Here is a 15,341-nt window from a genome sequence, read left to right as displayed (position 1 = left end):
ATGTTTATTTGGGATCAAGAAGAATTGCAATTGGAGAAGCATGAATTCAGGCAGAAACTCAAACAGTGTCCTGATTTGAGTTGATGGTGATGGCAAGGGGTTTTTAAGAGAAAAGAAAGGGAAATAATTACATGAACAAAAGAAAAAAATTTCTACTGGTGCTAATAGTTGAGTTACTCTTTAGCTATACATATCAGGGTTCTGATCCTATCTTCAGAGAGAGACTCCGTAGTCATCAGCCTTCCTGGTCAGGATGTCTGCTTTCCCGCTTACAAAAGGTTGTTTGTGAGACAATGTTGGCAGCACCCAGTCCAAAAGTTATTTTACTCAGTTCAAAAGTTCCAAGGTTTAAGGAGTAAGACATGCTAAGCAGTTTCTGTGGAATGGCTACTCTGGTTTGACTTTAAAATGACTCCACTTATTCATTTATCATACCTGGTTCTGTCGCAGACTGTGTAGAACCTTTGGATATTTAGCTATGCACTTTAAATATCAATTCCTTAAATTAGAGATGCAGATAATAGTATCTATAGGCACAGGATTTGTTGTAAGATTAAGCATGCAACCCAGAGAAAATCTGTTTTTTACTTCCTCAAAAAATAGCTCAATATCTTTGTTCTAAAAGGGCTAGAAGTCTGTAATACAAGAGCTAACATTTTTCCAGATGCTCTGATAGCATATTTCATAGCCCCCCCCCCCAAAACAGTATCCATGATACTTGGCAGTGAGCACTTATAATTGGATTATTTCTTTCCTAATCCTAATTATTTCATTCCTAGGTATCTTTCATGAGTACCTTTACCAAAAGAGAATCCATGTTCAAATCCTCAAGAGTGTTTAAGAGTTCTTAAGGCTCTTGTTCAAAATTCAAACCATATAGTGTGGGGGTTGGAAAATTATCACATTTTTCCCCAATCAAGGCACCTTATGTGATTTTCCCCTATCTGATTTGTAGTATTAATTAAATTCTATACTCTGGGTTCTCTAAGGCTCTTAGTCCCTTGAAGTTCCACACACATTTCTCTTTCAGAAAGTCCAGTTCTTTTTTTTTTTTTTTTAAAGATTTTTATTGGGAAATTGGGGGATGGGAACAGTGCTGCGGAATTGGGGGAAGGGGAACAGACAAGTTGCTATCCTTTTGTTCTTCAGTCTAGTTGTGGAGGACGTTGCTTCACTGGCCCAAGTTGGCACCATCATTGCGCTCTTCCCAGGTGAGGCAGATCAGTCGCCAGCTTCTGGACGGTCGCTCACGGCAGCTGCTGGCTACATAGGGTAGCCTATGGCAACCCACTGCAGCAGGGGCTGCAGCCTACGCCGTCACAGGCGACTCATGGCAGCCCAGCTCCAGGTTGAGCTGTTGTTCAGCATCTTAGCTGTAGAGGGCAGTGTCACTGGCTCTCATATGTGGGATCTGAACCGGGGTCCTCTGGCGTCCCAAGCCAGCTCTTAACCAATGCACCACTTGGCTGGCCCTCAAAAAGTCCAATTTTATAATTATAATTCTGGCATTCAGGATCATTGCCTTTTCTAAGGATTTTAGAAGCACAATTTTGAAATACAAAGCTGAACAATAATGTCTATCCTTGGATATATTTCCTTATCCCAGGGCAAATGGAAATGTCTCACAGCAACCTAATTGTTGCCAAAAAGACAAGGTTAACAGAAATCTCTAGAGGTTGAATTTGAATAATTATGTAAAAACATTATCTGTCACAAAATTTGCACAAAATTACAAACTAAGGTTATATTTGAAAAACCCCTTGCTATTAAATCTAACTACTGTTAATGAAAAAGAGGACACCTATTATTAAAATTGACAAGCTCTGGGGGTGGCAGTGTGTAGCGGGGGATGGGGGATGATGCCCAAATGGCATGCATCATAAACTCAGTGACCAAAAGCAACTTCACAGGACCATCTAAACATAAACATTTCTAATGAAACTGGGTCATGGTGGGAAGTCATATTATTAGGCCTGTAGCTTCCTTGACAAAGGTCAATCTTTATCTTAAGAGAGCCAGTCTATTGTCTGTGTATCTAGGATAACACATCTTTGAAATGACAGAATCATTTTCTTTTCCTATCACTCAAAGACACAATCACCAGCACCAGAGCACAAGACCACAGAACCCCTCACTTTTATCTTGTTGCCCACATACCATTGCTGTGTGCTGTAAATGTAATTATTGACTATCCTGTACTTACCATGTAACAGAAGCATGTGTCTCCATTTTGCTATTAATCCAGTCCTAGAGGTTTTCCCACTTTGCTTTCTCCCACCCCTCTGATCGACCACCAATGGATTTCATGTAACCCTCCTTATGGCTTCTCCTTGGATTCTAATGTATAAAATAAGCTGCAAAACTACCCTTCTCCAAAGCAGTTCCTCAATCTATTGAGATTTTGTTTCTAGGCATGTCTTCAAAATTGGGCTCAAGTAAACGCTTATAAAACTTGTATAAACTGGACATCCTTTCCTCAATACTACAAATGGCCCATACTCCATCATCTTCCAAAACTCCTAGATTTTCCCTCAGTTCACAGTAGAGGTTACTATTAACAGCAAAATGCACATAAGATTTTTCACATTTATAACAATGGTAGATTCTAAATAAATAGTAGATAACATTTTAACTCAATAGAAGGACTTATTATAGAAAACAATTATGGTATTTTCCTTCATTTTATTGCTTTGGAACCATTTGTGTCCTATATAATTTTGTGAAGGGCTCTTCTTTGAATTATGCTTAAACACAAGAATATTTACCACCAATTACATTAACTTTGCTTACTTTAAGCTACATGTTCTAACAAGTTATTCTTTTCACAGTTGATGCCATCTTCTACAATGTCTCTCTATAAAATTGGTAAACAATTTGAATTTACTTTGAATGATCTCCTATGTTTTCCATGTATTAATTTTATAACTTTATTTGCTTACTTCTAAAATTTTTCTGCCAATGGACAGAGAATGAGGATTAACTAAGAAGACCCCTATATATTTTTAACAATTTGATTTCATTTTTGGTCAATTACTAAAACACCATCTGAAAATGATTTGATTGTTATGTTTAGTAAGTGAAGAGGAACAGAATATGACACCCCAAAATATACTTCTTTGTCATAGGATTATCTTGTGCTGAATTATTTTAAGAAAGAATAGGCCAAATACTGGAGAAGCCCTAAGGCCAGTAGAAGTTGCTGTTTGGTAAGAGACATTTATATTTATATGGGAAATCTCCATTTATAAGGGTGTCTCCCTCTCTGTACCAGGAAGAGAGGGATAGCTAAATCTCTAGAAATTAATCAATGAGAATGCATGGCAATTAATATGCATAACAACCACACCATTGTTTACTGTGCTTTCTGTGCTTTTCCTGGTAACTTCCCATTACTGGCTTTTCCCTACCCGCAACATCTTCTTTTGTCTTTAGCTGGAGATGGCATTTAAGGTGATGGCTTGGGCCATTTCAGGGGAGTTAATCAGTTTTCCTGGGCATCTCCCATGTAATCAGAAGGTATACATACATGTTATTAAACATTTGTTTGTTTTTTTCCTGTTAATCTCTCTTTTATTATAAGGGGTCTCAGTTAAGAACCTAGAAGGGTAGAGGAAAAATATTCTTCCTTCTCAAAATAAGTTAAGAGTAAACAACAGAGTATAGTAAAATATTAAGCATTTGTAACTTATTGGAAATACAAGTGATCTGAAATAATAGTAAGTTAATACAGATTAATAATTATCTTAACTGTCATAGAGATGGAAAGTCTAGTGCTATAGAAGTCCATCGTGGGAGGAAAAAATCAGCAAAAATGTTTCCATTATCTCACTGGTGATTTGGAGAGGCATTTTGGACTGGTTCCAAATTTGCAAACCTGATTTGAAGCATCCTGTAGTGACCCTCACCCTCTGCTATAACCTACCTACAAGTAAATAAAATCAAAGTTCCATAGCTATAGTTCACAAATGGCTGATACAACCTTGTACTCTTTCCTTTTGTCAAAACAATTTTGATTACTGCAACTTTTTTTCTTTTTTATTGTTATGTCTAGGAGAACATCTCCAACTATTTTTCAATTCAAAGGAAGGTTAGAAAGTCTTAACTGGCGGTGGGTAGCTAGGAATTCACAGGGATTTGAAGGAAGTGTCCATGCACACTTCTGACATGGCTCAGGTAGGTAGTAAAACAGTTCTAAGATTTATAAGGATCTTAGCACAAAAGACAGTAGACGGAGCTTGGCTCAGCTCAGCAAGCTGCAAACACATTCACAAGAGAAGATTTTGTTTCTCTTTCTCTGTCGGAGCACACAGTCCAAATTTGATAACCAGTTGCCCTGGGCATTGTTAGAACAAAAGATATTTCACATCATTGTTGATCTTATACTTTGTCTTTTCCCCTGAGTTCAGACTTCCCTTGGGGGGTTCTGTGACACTTCAGAATTAAAAACTAAATGTTAGTTTGAAACACTGACTTTAAGGGTCTTGGGTGCAACTGTATCAGTTTGACTTAATAAACTGAGTTTAAATTAGAAAGGCTATGCCAGCCATAATATTTGGTAGGCACTGTTAAAAAGGCAATAAATAAAGCCACTGATATTTTCAGTTTATCACATTTTTTTGTTTGTTTGTTTGTAGCTGAGCCATCCTGCCACCTGTTGGCAGCTCAATGGCAGCTCAGCTCGGGCCAGGCATTGAACCACTGTTGCTCAGAGTTCAAACTCTTGAGCGAGCTCTAACCAACTGAGCCACTTGGCCAGCCCACAGTTTATCACATTTTTATATTTTTAATAAGCCCAGTTATTTGATAACATATGATGATAACACTAATGGATTAAAACCAATATGCCTGGGCAGACAACTTTATGTGAACTCATGGCAAGTAGAGAGAGGGAATGGTGACCTAGAGGAAAAGTAGAGATCTATTGGCAAAAAAAGCAAATACCATTACATTGTTTCCACACAAAAAATTTGGAGTCTGTTAAACCCCAAGCACAATATCAAGTCCTATAGAAAAAAAGAGAAATGATGTGTATGTATACATTATAAATGCATATATACATGTTTATACATGTATCTGCAAATGTGTGTGTGTGTGTGTGTGTGTATGATAGTACTTTCATTTCCCCTAAAAATAATTAAAAGTATCATGAAGCAAAAGACACAGGGAAGTAAGAATATTGAACCAACACTTCTGAACCCAAAATATTTAAGTAAAAAAAGTCACTATAACTCCACAAAGCCAATTTAGGAATATAATAGTTTGCTTTCACAGGCATAACTCATCTACACCCTTCCATTCATTTATTAATTTATTATTTTATTCACTACAAGTTATTTATCTTAACTATATACATATAATTGGAAAGGACAACTTACAGTACACTGAGGATAAAATCAGGGTCCTGGTAAGGAGCAAAAAGAGGCAGTGTACTATAGTGTTTTAACAGATAGAGCACAGCAAGGGCAGGCAGATACAGTCCACAGTATATGAAATCTATGTCAGCAAAGAAATCTATCCAAAGCTAACATGGCCCCGGGGATGAAGCTGGTTTCCCACAGCAACCCCAGCTTCAACAGGAGGAAATCATTTGCAAAAGCAAGATGGAAAGCAAGATTAGCTGATGTGAACCAGATAATTAACTATTATTTTTTTTCATTATATTATTCATTGTTTTCAAAGAATACATTGGGTGGTTTCCATTTTTATAATATGACTTTAGGTTGAACAAATAACAAGATTAATAAAACAGAATATCTACCTTCAACAGCTTAACTCTGAAGTGTACAAAAACTTATATGATGAGGTTGAATTTGTAATGTATTTAGACTATAGCAAGTATCATATAAAGTATTTCACAAATAAACCACAAAACAAGGAATATTTACAATGACAGGCTTTTGGTATAAAAACACTCAGGAAGTGGTGCAAAGACATGGGTTTATTCATTTGAGTGGGTCTCCTTCTGGGAACGAATAGAGAGACCTCCTCCTCTATTCAGGTAGCTGAACCAGAGCATAAGTAAATCCAAAAGCAGTTCTTGGCCATAGTTTGCCATGCAGACTAATAAGCAACAAAAAGGTTGACAACTAGACAAAAAAATAAAGCAGATATACACAGGACAGTAAAAGGAGGTGAATCCAAGAGGTACGGGGAGTGGAGGAGGGTAAACTGAAAAATAGAGCGAGGGTGGAAGGAAAGCAGGGGGAGCTAGAGCGAGAGCAACTTCCTTGGTTGTTGCCTCCCCCCCCCCCAGTACTCTACTTATTTCCCTCTGTTATTGACATGCATCTCAGATCTTGAAATCCCAAACATACCATAGCACTTTCCAATGAATACCCTTTTATTTTTTTATTTTATTTTTTTTCTCTAACCAATCAATGAAAAAAAACCAACTCCTGAAAAAAAAATCTCAAGTCCAGAACTAGAATAGGAAAAAGGCCGACTAGATAAAATGGCTTCTGTTTAGACCAGAAAACTAAAGCAAAATTGTAGACACAGGTAAATTTATTTTATTTTATTTTATTTTATTTTTTGTAAGCCTGTGCTCTAAAGCTTAGTGTTTTTTTAATCACATAAAAATGTGGACCATGTATTTGTAATCAGAATACATCATTTAAATATTCTGGTCAAAATTCTTCAGGCTGTAAGAAACACAACTCTTACACTAGCTCATATAAAGCTGGCAGAAATCATGAAAAGAAATAATGCACAGCTAGGTCTTCAGAATCTAGAATAAGGAACCAGGAAGGTGCCAGTTTCTGAAGAAGTTACTCTCTCTGTATATCTTTACATCTGAGGTTCCTATGGTCGCTTCTCCCTGCAAATTTACTAAATTTCTCTCTTTGAAAACTGTCATTTTCAGCTTAGTTAAGATTTCTGCACACAATATAACCTGGCCTTGAGTATGACCTGCGCAGGCCAGAGTGCTACCTTTGATCTATAGTTTATGTCAATCTCCCCCTGTGAATGTACTGACTAATCTTGATGTCTTTCCAGAGATAAAGACAAAGAAAGATAATCTGTTGAGTTGCTAGGTAGTTCATAACTGGTAGATTGGGTCTGGTCAATTCAAACAATAATTTTCAGGGTATCATAAGATTTAAAAAAAGGATGTTTTTAATACATCTGATAAAGATTGTTAACCAAAATACACAAAGAACTATTAAAACTAAATGATTAAGAAAAAGAATCTGAATAAAAAACGGTCCAAAGACCTTAACAGACACCTCAGCAAAGAAGATATATAGATGGCAATAAAGCATATGAAAGAATGTTCCACCTCAAATGTCATCAGGAAAATGCAAATTAAAACAACAAGGAGATATCACTACACACCTGTTGGAATGGTAATGCCAAATGCTGTGAGGGTATGAAGCAACAGAAACTCTCATTCAATGCTGGTGGGAATGAAAAATGGTAACAGCCACTTTGGAAGACAGTTTGGCATTTTCTTATAAAACTAAACATACTCTTATCTTAAGGCCCAGCAATCACGCTCCTTGGTATTTACCCAGAGTTGAAAACTGTACACAAAAAACACCTGCACATGGATGTTTATAGCAGCTTTATTCATAATCGCCCAAACTTGAAAGCAACCAAGATGTCCTTCAGTAGGTGAATGAATATTTACACTGTGATACATCCAGACAGTGGAATATTATTCAGGGCTAAAAACAAGCTACCGAGTCATGAAGACATGGAGAAAACATAAATGCCTCTTACTAAGTCATACAAGCCAATTTGAAAATGTACATACTATAAGATTCAACCACGTAATGTTCTGGAAAAGGCAAATTGTGGAGAGAGCAAGAAGCTCAGTGGTTGCCAGGGGTTGGAGTGGAAGGAGAGATAAATAGGCAGAGCCACAACAGGCTTTCAGGCCAATGAGACTTCAGCATGGCACTATAATGATGGATGTGTGTGCCATTATGGATTTGTCTAAACTCATAGAATGTGCAGCACCAAGAATGTAAATCCTAATGTAAACTATGGACTTTGGGTGATTATGATAAAAAAAATTTTTAAAGGATGTCCCATTTCAGGTCTTATGGGCAGGACTCATTTTTTTTTTTACAATGGCTCATTGACAGACAAGTTTGAAACAAGAGGCATTTCTGCGCTCATTTAAAAAAATACTTTTATAAATCAAATCAATTTGTAAGTGAATGTGAAATTCACAATTGTTTTCGAAATTCACATTTACTATCTCTAGGCTGGAAGGAAATTTGGTTTCACTAATTAATTAAATTAATAATTGGCAACAATTATTAAAATGATCTAATAATAGATTTTCTCTGTTTCAGATTCATTTTTCAACTCTAATATACATAGAAATTAACAAAAAAAAATCTTCAGACAAAGTGTCAATGATATACTCCTGGAATTGCAAGTTAACTGAAAAGATAATTTGTTAAAATGATTGTTATTATCCTTTATTGTTTACAAGCAATCACTCAATTATGTCTTTCCACTTCTCTTGGTTGGAGGAAATAAGACCCAACTTTTAAACCTCATTCTAAACAGCCTCTCCTTAATCCTCTAGGAGGCTCTCTTGGTTCACCAGTTTGAAGTGTTTTCTTTTCATTTCAATTACTGTGGCAATAATTTTCAGTATTATTCAATTGTCTTTTATGGTACAGTACCTTTTACAGTGAGCTATATATTTTATGTGTTGTTGTTATATCCTCCACTAGCATATATATCCCATATTGGCAAAGATCATTTTATATTTTTATTTATTCCTCAAATACTGTCAAACAAAATTCATTCAAAGTAATATTATTGATTTTAAACACCCAAAACAAACAAACAAACAAACAAACAAACAATTCCCAGTTACTGTTTTCTAGATCTAATCAAATCTGCCTTTGTCCACTCCTCAACCCATATCCCTCTTATCAAATAGCCAGATAGTTTTTTTAAAAAGACAAATCAAAACAAAAAAAGAATCCAGCTCTGTCATTTTCACTCCCTCTCTTTACCAGCTTCCTGAGAAGTTCTAAGTTCTGGAAGTTCCTTCCCATGTTAATATATATAAAACTAAGTCCCCAGGTTTGCTGAATTAATTATATAAGTTCATATGGTCCCCAGGTGGTGGACATCTCCATTGCTTTAGCGTCCACTGGGAACTCTTGCCATGATAGGAAACCCATATTATAGAGTACTGACAATTAAGTTCGCGAACTCACCATAGAAAAAGTGCTACATACCTCATTGCTGAATATCACTATGGTCACCTTCGAAGTACTCCTCTTAGGAAGCTATGCACTGATGCCATGCCTAGTCCACTCTTCAAAGCAATTTTCGAACTCTTTTTATGGAATGGCTATCAGAGCTGTCATCATATTATCATTGATGTCCTGAATGTCATCAAATGTCTTTCTTTCAATTATTCCTGTATCTTTGGGTAAAGAAAGAAGTCACTAGGGGCCAGATCAGGTGAGTAGGGAGGATGTTCCAATACAGTTTTTTATTTACTGGCTAAAAACTGCCTCACAGACAGTGCCCTGTGAGCTAGTGCATTGTCGTGATGCAAGAGCCATGAATTGTTGGCAAAAAATTCGTGTCGTCTTAATTTTTTCACGCAGCCTTTTCAGCACTTCTGTATAGTAGACTTGGTTAACTGTTTGTCCAGTTGATACAAATTCATAATGAATAATCCCTCCGATATCAAAAAAGGTTAGCAACATCATTGCAACAAGTTCTCAAACTTAATTGTCATGCCTCATATAGCCAACCTTCCCAGATACACCAAGGTCCATGAATTACTCCCTTCTGCAGTCCCACTACCACTCAGCAGTGAAGCTAGATTCCATTTCTCCCCTATAAGCCCTTTCCTCCATACACTCTGTTTCGCGATGCAATTCTGGCTCTCTCATAATTTCCCTTCAAAGAACTTTTAAAAATCCAATCTTGGTTTCTTTTCCTATTGTTTGAAAGCAGGTTAAAAAATGCTGATACCCTTGTTTTTTTTCTTACCAGGCCCCACTGTTACATTAACATAGCATACACAGATAAATACTAGCAAAACTTTTTTTTAAAATAGGTGATTTGATTTATTAATATTTCACTTTGTGGGAATGTCAGTGGAAAGAGATAGCCTTGGAAATTAGAAATTTCACCACGCTTGTTAACCTAAGACTACTATCTTACTGACTTATAGCAGATAGTGTTAATAACATGCATTGCACACTACTGAACATGAGCAGAGTTAGAAGAAATCTAATAAATTATCTTACTTCTCTTCTAGTTAAATTCCAAATTGGCCAATTTCCATATGAATAACATCTACTCTAGATGAAAGGAAGTACTGCTCATTATTTATAGTTAGTGTCTGACATCATGGATCAAATAATTAAATCACAAAATTGGAAATGCTGACCTGATGTTTAGGAATAATACAGAACATAGAAATTGATATTTAAAAATAATAGCCTTTTCCTGGGTTACTTGCATAGAAAATTCTTACTAAAATGAGTTGTGAAAAGGAACTGAGTTATTTTTTCACTTATAAATTTATGCTGGAAATGATAAAAAATATTTAGAGTACTCACACATCAACTTGAAATAGATGGGGAAGTATTAATAAAAAATTCAAATCATATATGATTAAAACATCAATAAATGAGAAATACCATCGTTATAAGACATCATGTTAAGATAAGCAAAAGTTCTGGAAGTTTTCATCCTCTGGAAACTCTATAACTACTGAGGACAGTATAAAAAAAAAAAGACATTCTTAAACATTTATTGCTACTGCCAGAGATGAGTTATGTTTATTTTAAGAGTCCTCTAAAATGAGTAGACCAAACATTGCATTTTATGCTTGAAAATTTACAGAGTTCCATGAACCTGATAAAAGTTTGTTAAGATCAATTCCAAACAATGTGCAGGAAGTTATGTACAATAAGGTACTGGGCAAAAAGATGTAACCATGAATGTCTCAACATTTACAAAGATATCAGGACATCAAGCCTTAGGATTAGTCAAAATCAGATGTGTCTTAAAAGAAATAATGTGGCATTTCTAAAGAAAATTAAAACAATTTATGCTTTTAAGTTTGTAGTCCCTGGCAGCTACCATTATGCCTCCTCTCCAGAGTTCCTGCCTAGTTCCATCCCATACTGTAAAGAGTTGTATAATTAAAGAATATATTTTCCCAATTTATTATTTTCATTCAAATTTCATGTTCTATATAGGATATATATTCCCTTGTCTGTGTTACATATCAGCTTTCAAAATTTTGTAAATTAATTCCTGGGGAGGGCTAATTTTAAGTAAAACATTTATTTTATTTTACTTTATTTAGTTTTCTATTTTATTTTTAAATTAAAGTTACCATTCAATAATATTTTATATTAGTTTCAGGTGTACAGCATGGTGGTTAGACATTTATATAAATTACTAAAGTGAACTCCTGATAAGTCTAGTACCCACCTGGCACCAAATATAGTTATTATAATATTATTGACTATATTCCCTGTACTTTACTCTACATCCCCATGAGTATATTGTAACTACCAATTTGTACTTCTTAATCCCTTCACCTTTTTCATTCATATCCTTAATTATTCTCCCATCTGGCACCCATCAATTTGTTCTCTTTATCTATGAGTTTGTTTTTGTTTTATTTGTTCATTTATTTTTATTTTATTTTTAGATTCTACATATAAGTGAAATCATATAGTATATATTGTCTTTCTTTGTTTGACTTACTTCACTTAACATAATACCCTCTAGGTCCATCCATGTTGTTACAAATGATAAGATCTCATTTCTTTTTATGGTTGAGTAATATTCCATTGTACGAGATCTGACAATTAAGTTTGCGAACTTGTTACAACGATGTTGCTAACCTTTTTTGATATCAGAGTATTATTCATTATGAATTTGTACCAACTGGAAAAACTATTACCCAAGTCTACTGTTTGGAAGTGCTGAAAAGCCTGTGTGACAAAGTTAGATGACCTGAACTTTTCGCCAACAATTCATGGCTCCTGTATCATGACAATGCACCAGCTCACACGGCACTGTCTATGAGGGAGCTTATATCCAGTAAGTAAATAACTGTATTGGAACACCCTCCCTACTCACCTGATCTGGCCCCCAGTGACTTCTTTCTTTACCCAAAGATAAAGGAAATATTGAAAGAAAGACATTTTGATGGCATTCAAGACATCAATGGTAATATGATGACAGCTCTGATAGTCATTCTAGAAAGAGTTCCAAAATTGCTTTGAAGGGTGGATTAGGTGCTGGCATCAGTACATAGCTTCCCAAGGGGAGTACTTTGAAGGTGACCATAGTGATATTCCGCAATGAGGTATGTAGCACTTTTTCTAAGATGAGTTTGTGAACTTAATTGTCTTATCTCTTATATCTACCACATCTTCTTTACCTAATCATCTATTGATGGATGCTTAGCTTGCTTTTATATCTTGGTTATTGTAAATAATGCTGCAATGAACGTATGAGTGTGTATATTTGTTTGAATTAGTGTTTTGGATTTCTTCTGGTAAATACCTATTCTTTTAAAACACTAATACCTACTTCCTATTAATTTTAGGTTTTTCAGGGCAGCAAGAAAGCTTCTAATTTACTTTGTCATCTCAGCATATAACAAAATATGTAGGCTGCAACAGATATCTCTTCATCATTGGTTCTCATTTCTTTTCTTTTTTTTTAAATTTTATTGGGAAACAGTGTGTTTTTCCAGGACCCATTGACTCCAAGTCAAGTAGTTGCCTTCAGTCTGGTCGTGGAGGGCACACAGCTCCTTGGCCCATATGGGAATCGAACTGGCAACATGGTGTTATGAGCCTGTGCTCTAACCACCTGAGCTAACTGGCTGCCCAGTGGTTTTCATTTTTTAATTGGATTTATTTGTTTGGTTTTTTGGTGGTGTTGTATGAGTTCTTTATAAATTGGAATATTAATCCCTTGTCTTATATATATTTGGTTAATATCTTCTCCCAACTGGACTAAAAAGTTTTTGCACAGCAAAGGAAACCATCAACAAAATGATAAGACAACCTATTTTACATTTATTTTAGATTTAATATGTCTAAATGCTAGCATGTTCACAGTAAGTTTATGCTTGATATAATATATAATTTTGTGTCAGACAGACTTGCAAGATGGCACCAAAAGAGCCCAACCGCCTGGTGCTCATGGCCTTGTGTAATCTCTTCCCATTAGTAATTTGTTCTAACCTTGAAAATATGGAAACCCTGAAAAGGAGTTGCTTCCTTGATAGGTTACAAGAGATTATGAATTTTGTCTTGCTACATATTACCTCTTTATTGGCTTTGATGAAGAAGAAGCCATGTGGAAGGTCCTATGGGCTTAGGAACTGAGGGAAAACTCCAGCCAACACCCAGTATTGAACGAAGGGTCTCAGTTCAACACTGCCCAAAGAACTGAATCCTTTCAATAACCACTGAATGAGAGAAGATCTGAGCCTAGGCTTCTTTCCAGCCTTGGGAGAGATTCTGGACCAGAAGACCCAACTAAGCTTTGCCCAGTCTTCTGACAAACAGGAACTATGAAAAAGTATATATGCATTGTTTTAAATCACTGAATTTGTGGTAATTTGTTAGGACATCACAGATAATGAATACATAGAATAATATAACAATGGAAATAAATCAAACGAGGACAATTTTAAATATCATAAATTGTCAATATGAAAAGTTCACCATCTTCAAAAGTGTATTTTTATCTTTTGAGATATTCTCTGTATTAGTTTGAGGGAGTAAACCTAGGATTAACAATAACAAAATACCACCATCTGTTTAGGTGCTTACATCATGGGCTTTTATCCTTGGCCATTAACATCTATTTAATCATTAAGCCTAGTTGATTCGCCCTCAATAACTTCCTCATTTGTATCCACGTCACCAATACTTTCGCCATTACCTGGCATCTGAAACATTACATTTTGTCCTTTCTGTTCACCTTATAGGCCTTCTTTGTCCCTCTGATCCATTTTATTCAGATAATCCAGAGTGAATTTTTTAAAATTCGTGTCTGATCATGTTCCTAACCATTTATGGCTTTTATAGAATAAAGTCTCAAACTTTTAATAGAATTCACCTGTGTAAATATAATGTGACCACTGCTGACCTCTCCAGTTTTCATGTGATGGATTGCCCTCGGCACTTTAGATAGACCAGCATTTTGTTTCACTTCTTCCAATGGCCATACTTCGCTTTACATGCTGCTTCCTCTGTGTGGACTGCTCTGTTCTTCTATACTCACACCCCCATTCTCAATCTCCTTTAATTAGCCCATTCTTTTAGAACACTAATATCTCAGCTTACATTCACTTCCTGAAGAGAAGCTTTTCTCAACCCTTAGTTTATGTTCAATTTTCCTGTTGCATATTTAATTTTACCCTATACTTCTTCTTAACACTTATGTAAAACTATTAGTTCAATATTTCTATTCCCTATTAAATTTTAGCTTTTTAAAGGTAACAAGAAAGCCTCTTATTTGTTTTATAATCTCAGCATATGGCAGAATATATAGGCATTAACAGATATTTCTTTTTTGATGGTTCTTCATTGGGGAGGGGGTTATTTTTCCTTCCCAAGGCACACTTGGCAATGTTTGGAGACATTTTTGGTTGTTACAACTGGATAGGGGGAAGAGAAAAGGGATGGTGTACTAACATCTAGTGGATAAAGAGCCAGCATGCTGCTGTGCATCCTGCAATTCATTGGACATCCCCCACAAGAAAGAACTATCCAGCCCAAATTCTCTGCAGCACTGAGATTGAGCAACTCTGCTCTATATGTTAATATTTATTGAATGAATAAGTTAAATAACTCATGAATAATTTTATCTTAAATAAATGAATGATTCAATAACATGAACAAAGAAAAGCTTTTGTTTCTATTAGTATATTAGCTTTCTTTACAATTTCTTTAATAAATATAGATTCATTTATTCACTCAGCTATTATTTATTGACTGTTAGGCATTGCATTTGATGGTGATGGGGACCAGTACTCAAGGATCTTATGTACCTGAGGAAAAGAAAAATAATAAACTAGGAAATAATTAGATTGTGATGATAAGTGTTAGAAAATAAACAGAGTGATATTATAGAAAATGGCATATAAAAGTTGGCAGCACTTTAACAAGAATATACAAGGAGCCAGTCATGTGAAGGGTCAGGGGGAGAATATTCCAGGTGTAGAAATAGTGGATGCAAACTCCATTAGACAGGAAAGAAGGTGTATTCAGGAAATTCAAAGGATTCCAGTAGAGTTGGATCATACATATTTGAAATTATTTCAAAGGGCAAAGATAATTTATTGACTAGTTTACAGTAGAAGA

This window comes from Hipposideros armiger, unplaced genomic scaffold, assembly GCF_001890085.2.
Source record: "Hipposideros armiger isolate ML-2016 unplaced genomic scaffold, ASM189008v1 scaffold_177, whole genome shotgun sequence".
NCBI classification, from domain to species: Eukaryota; Metazoa; Chordata; class Mammalia; order Chiroptera; family Hipposideridae; genus Hipposideros; species Hipposideros armiger.
Note: the sequence above shows the minus strand (reverse complement) of the source record.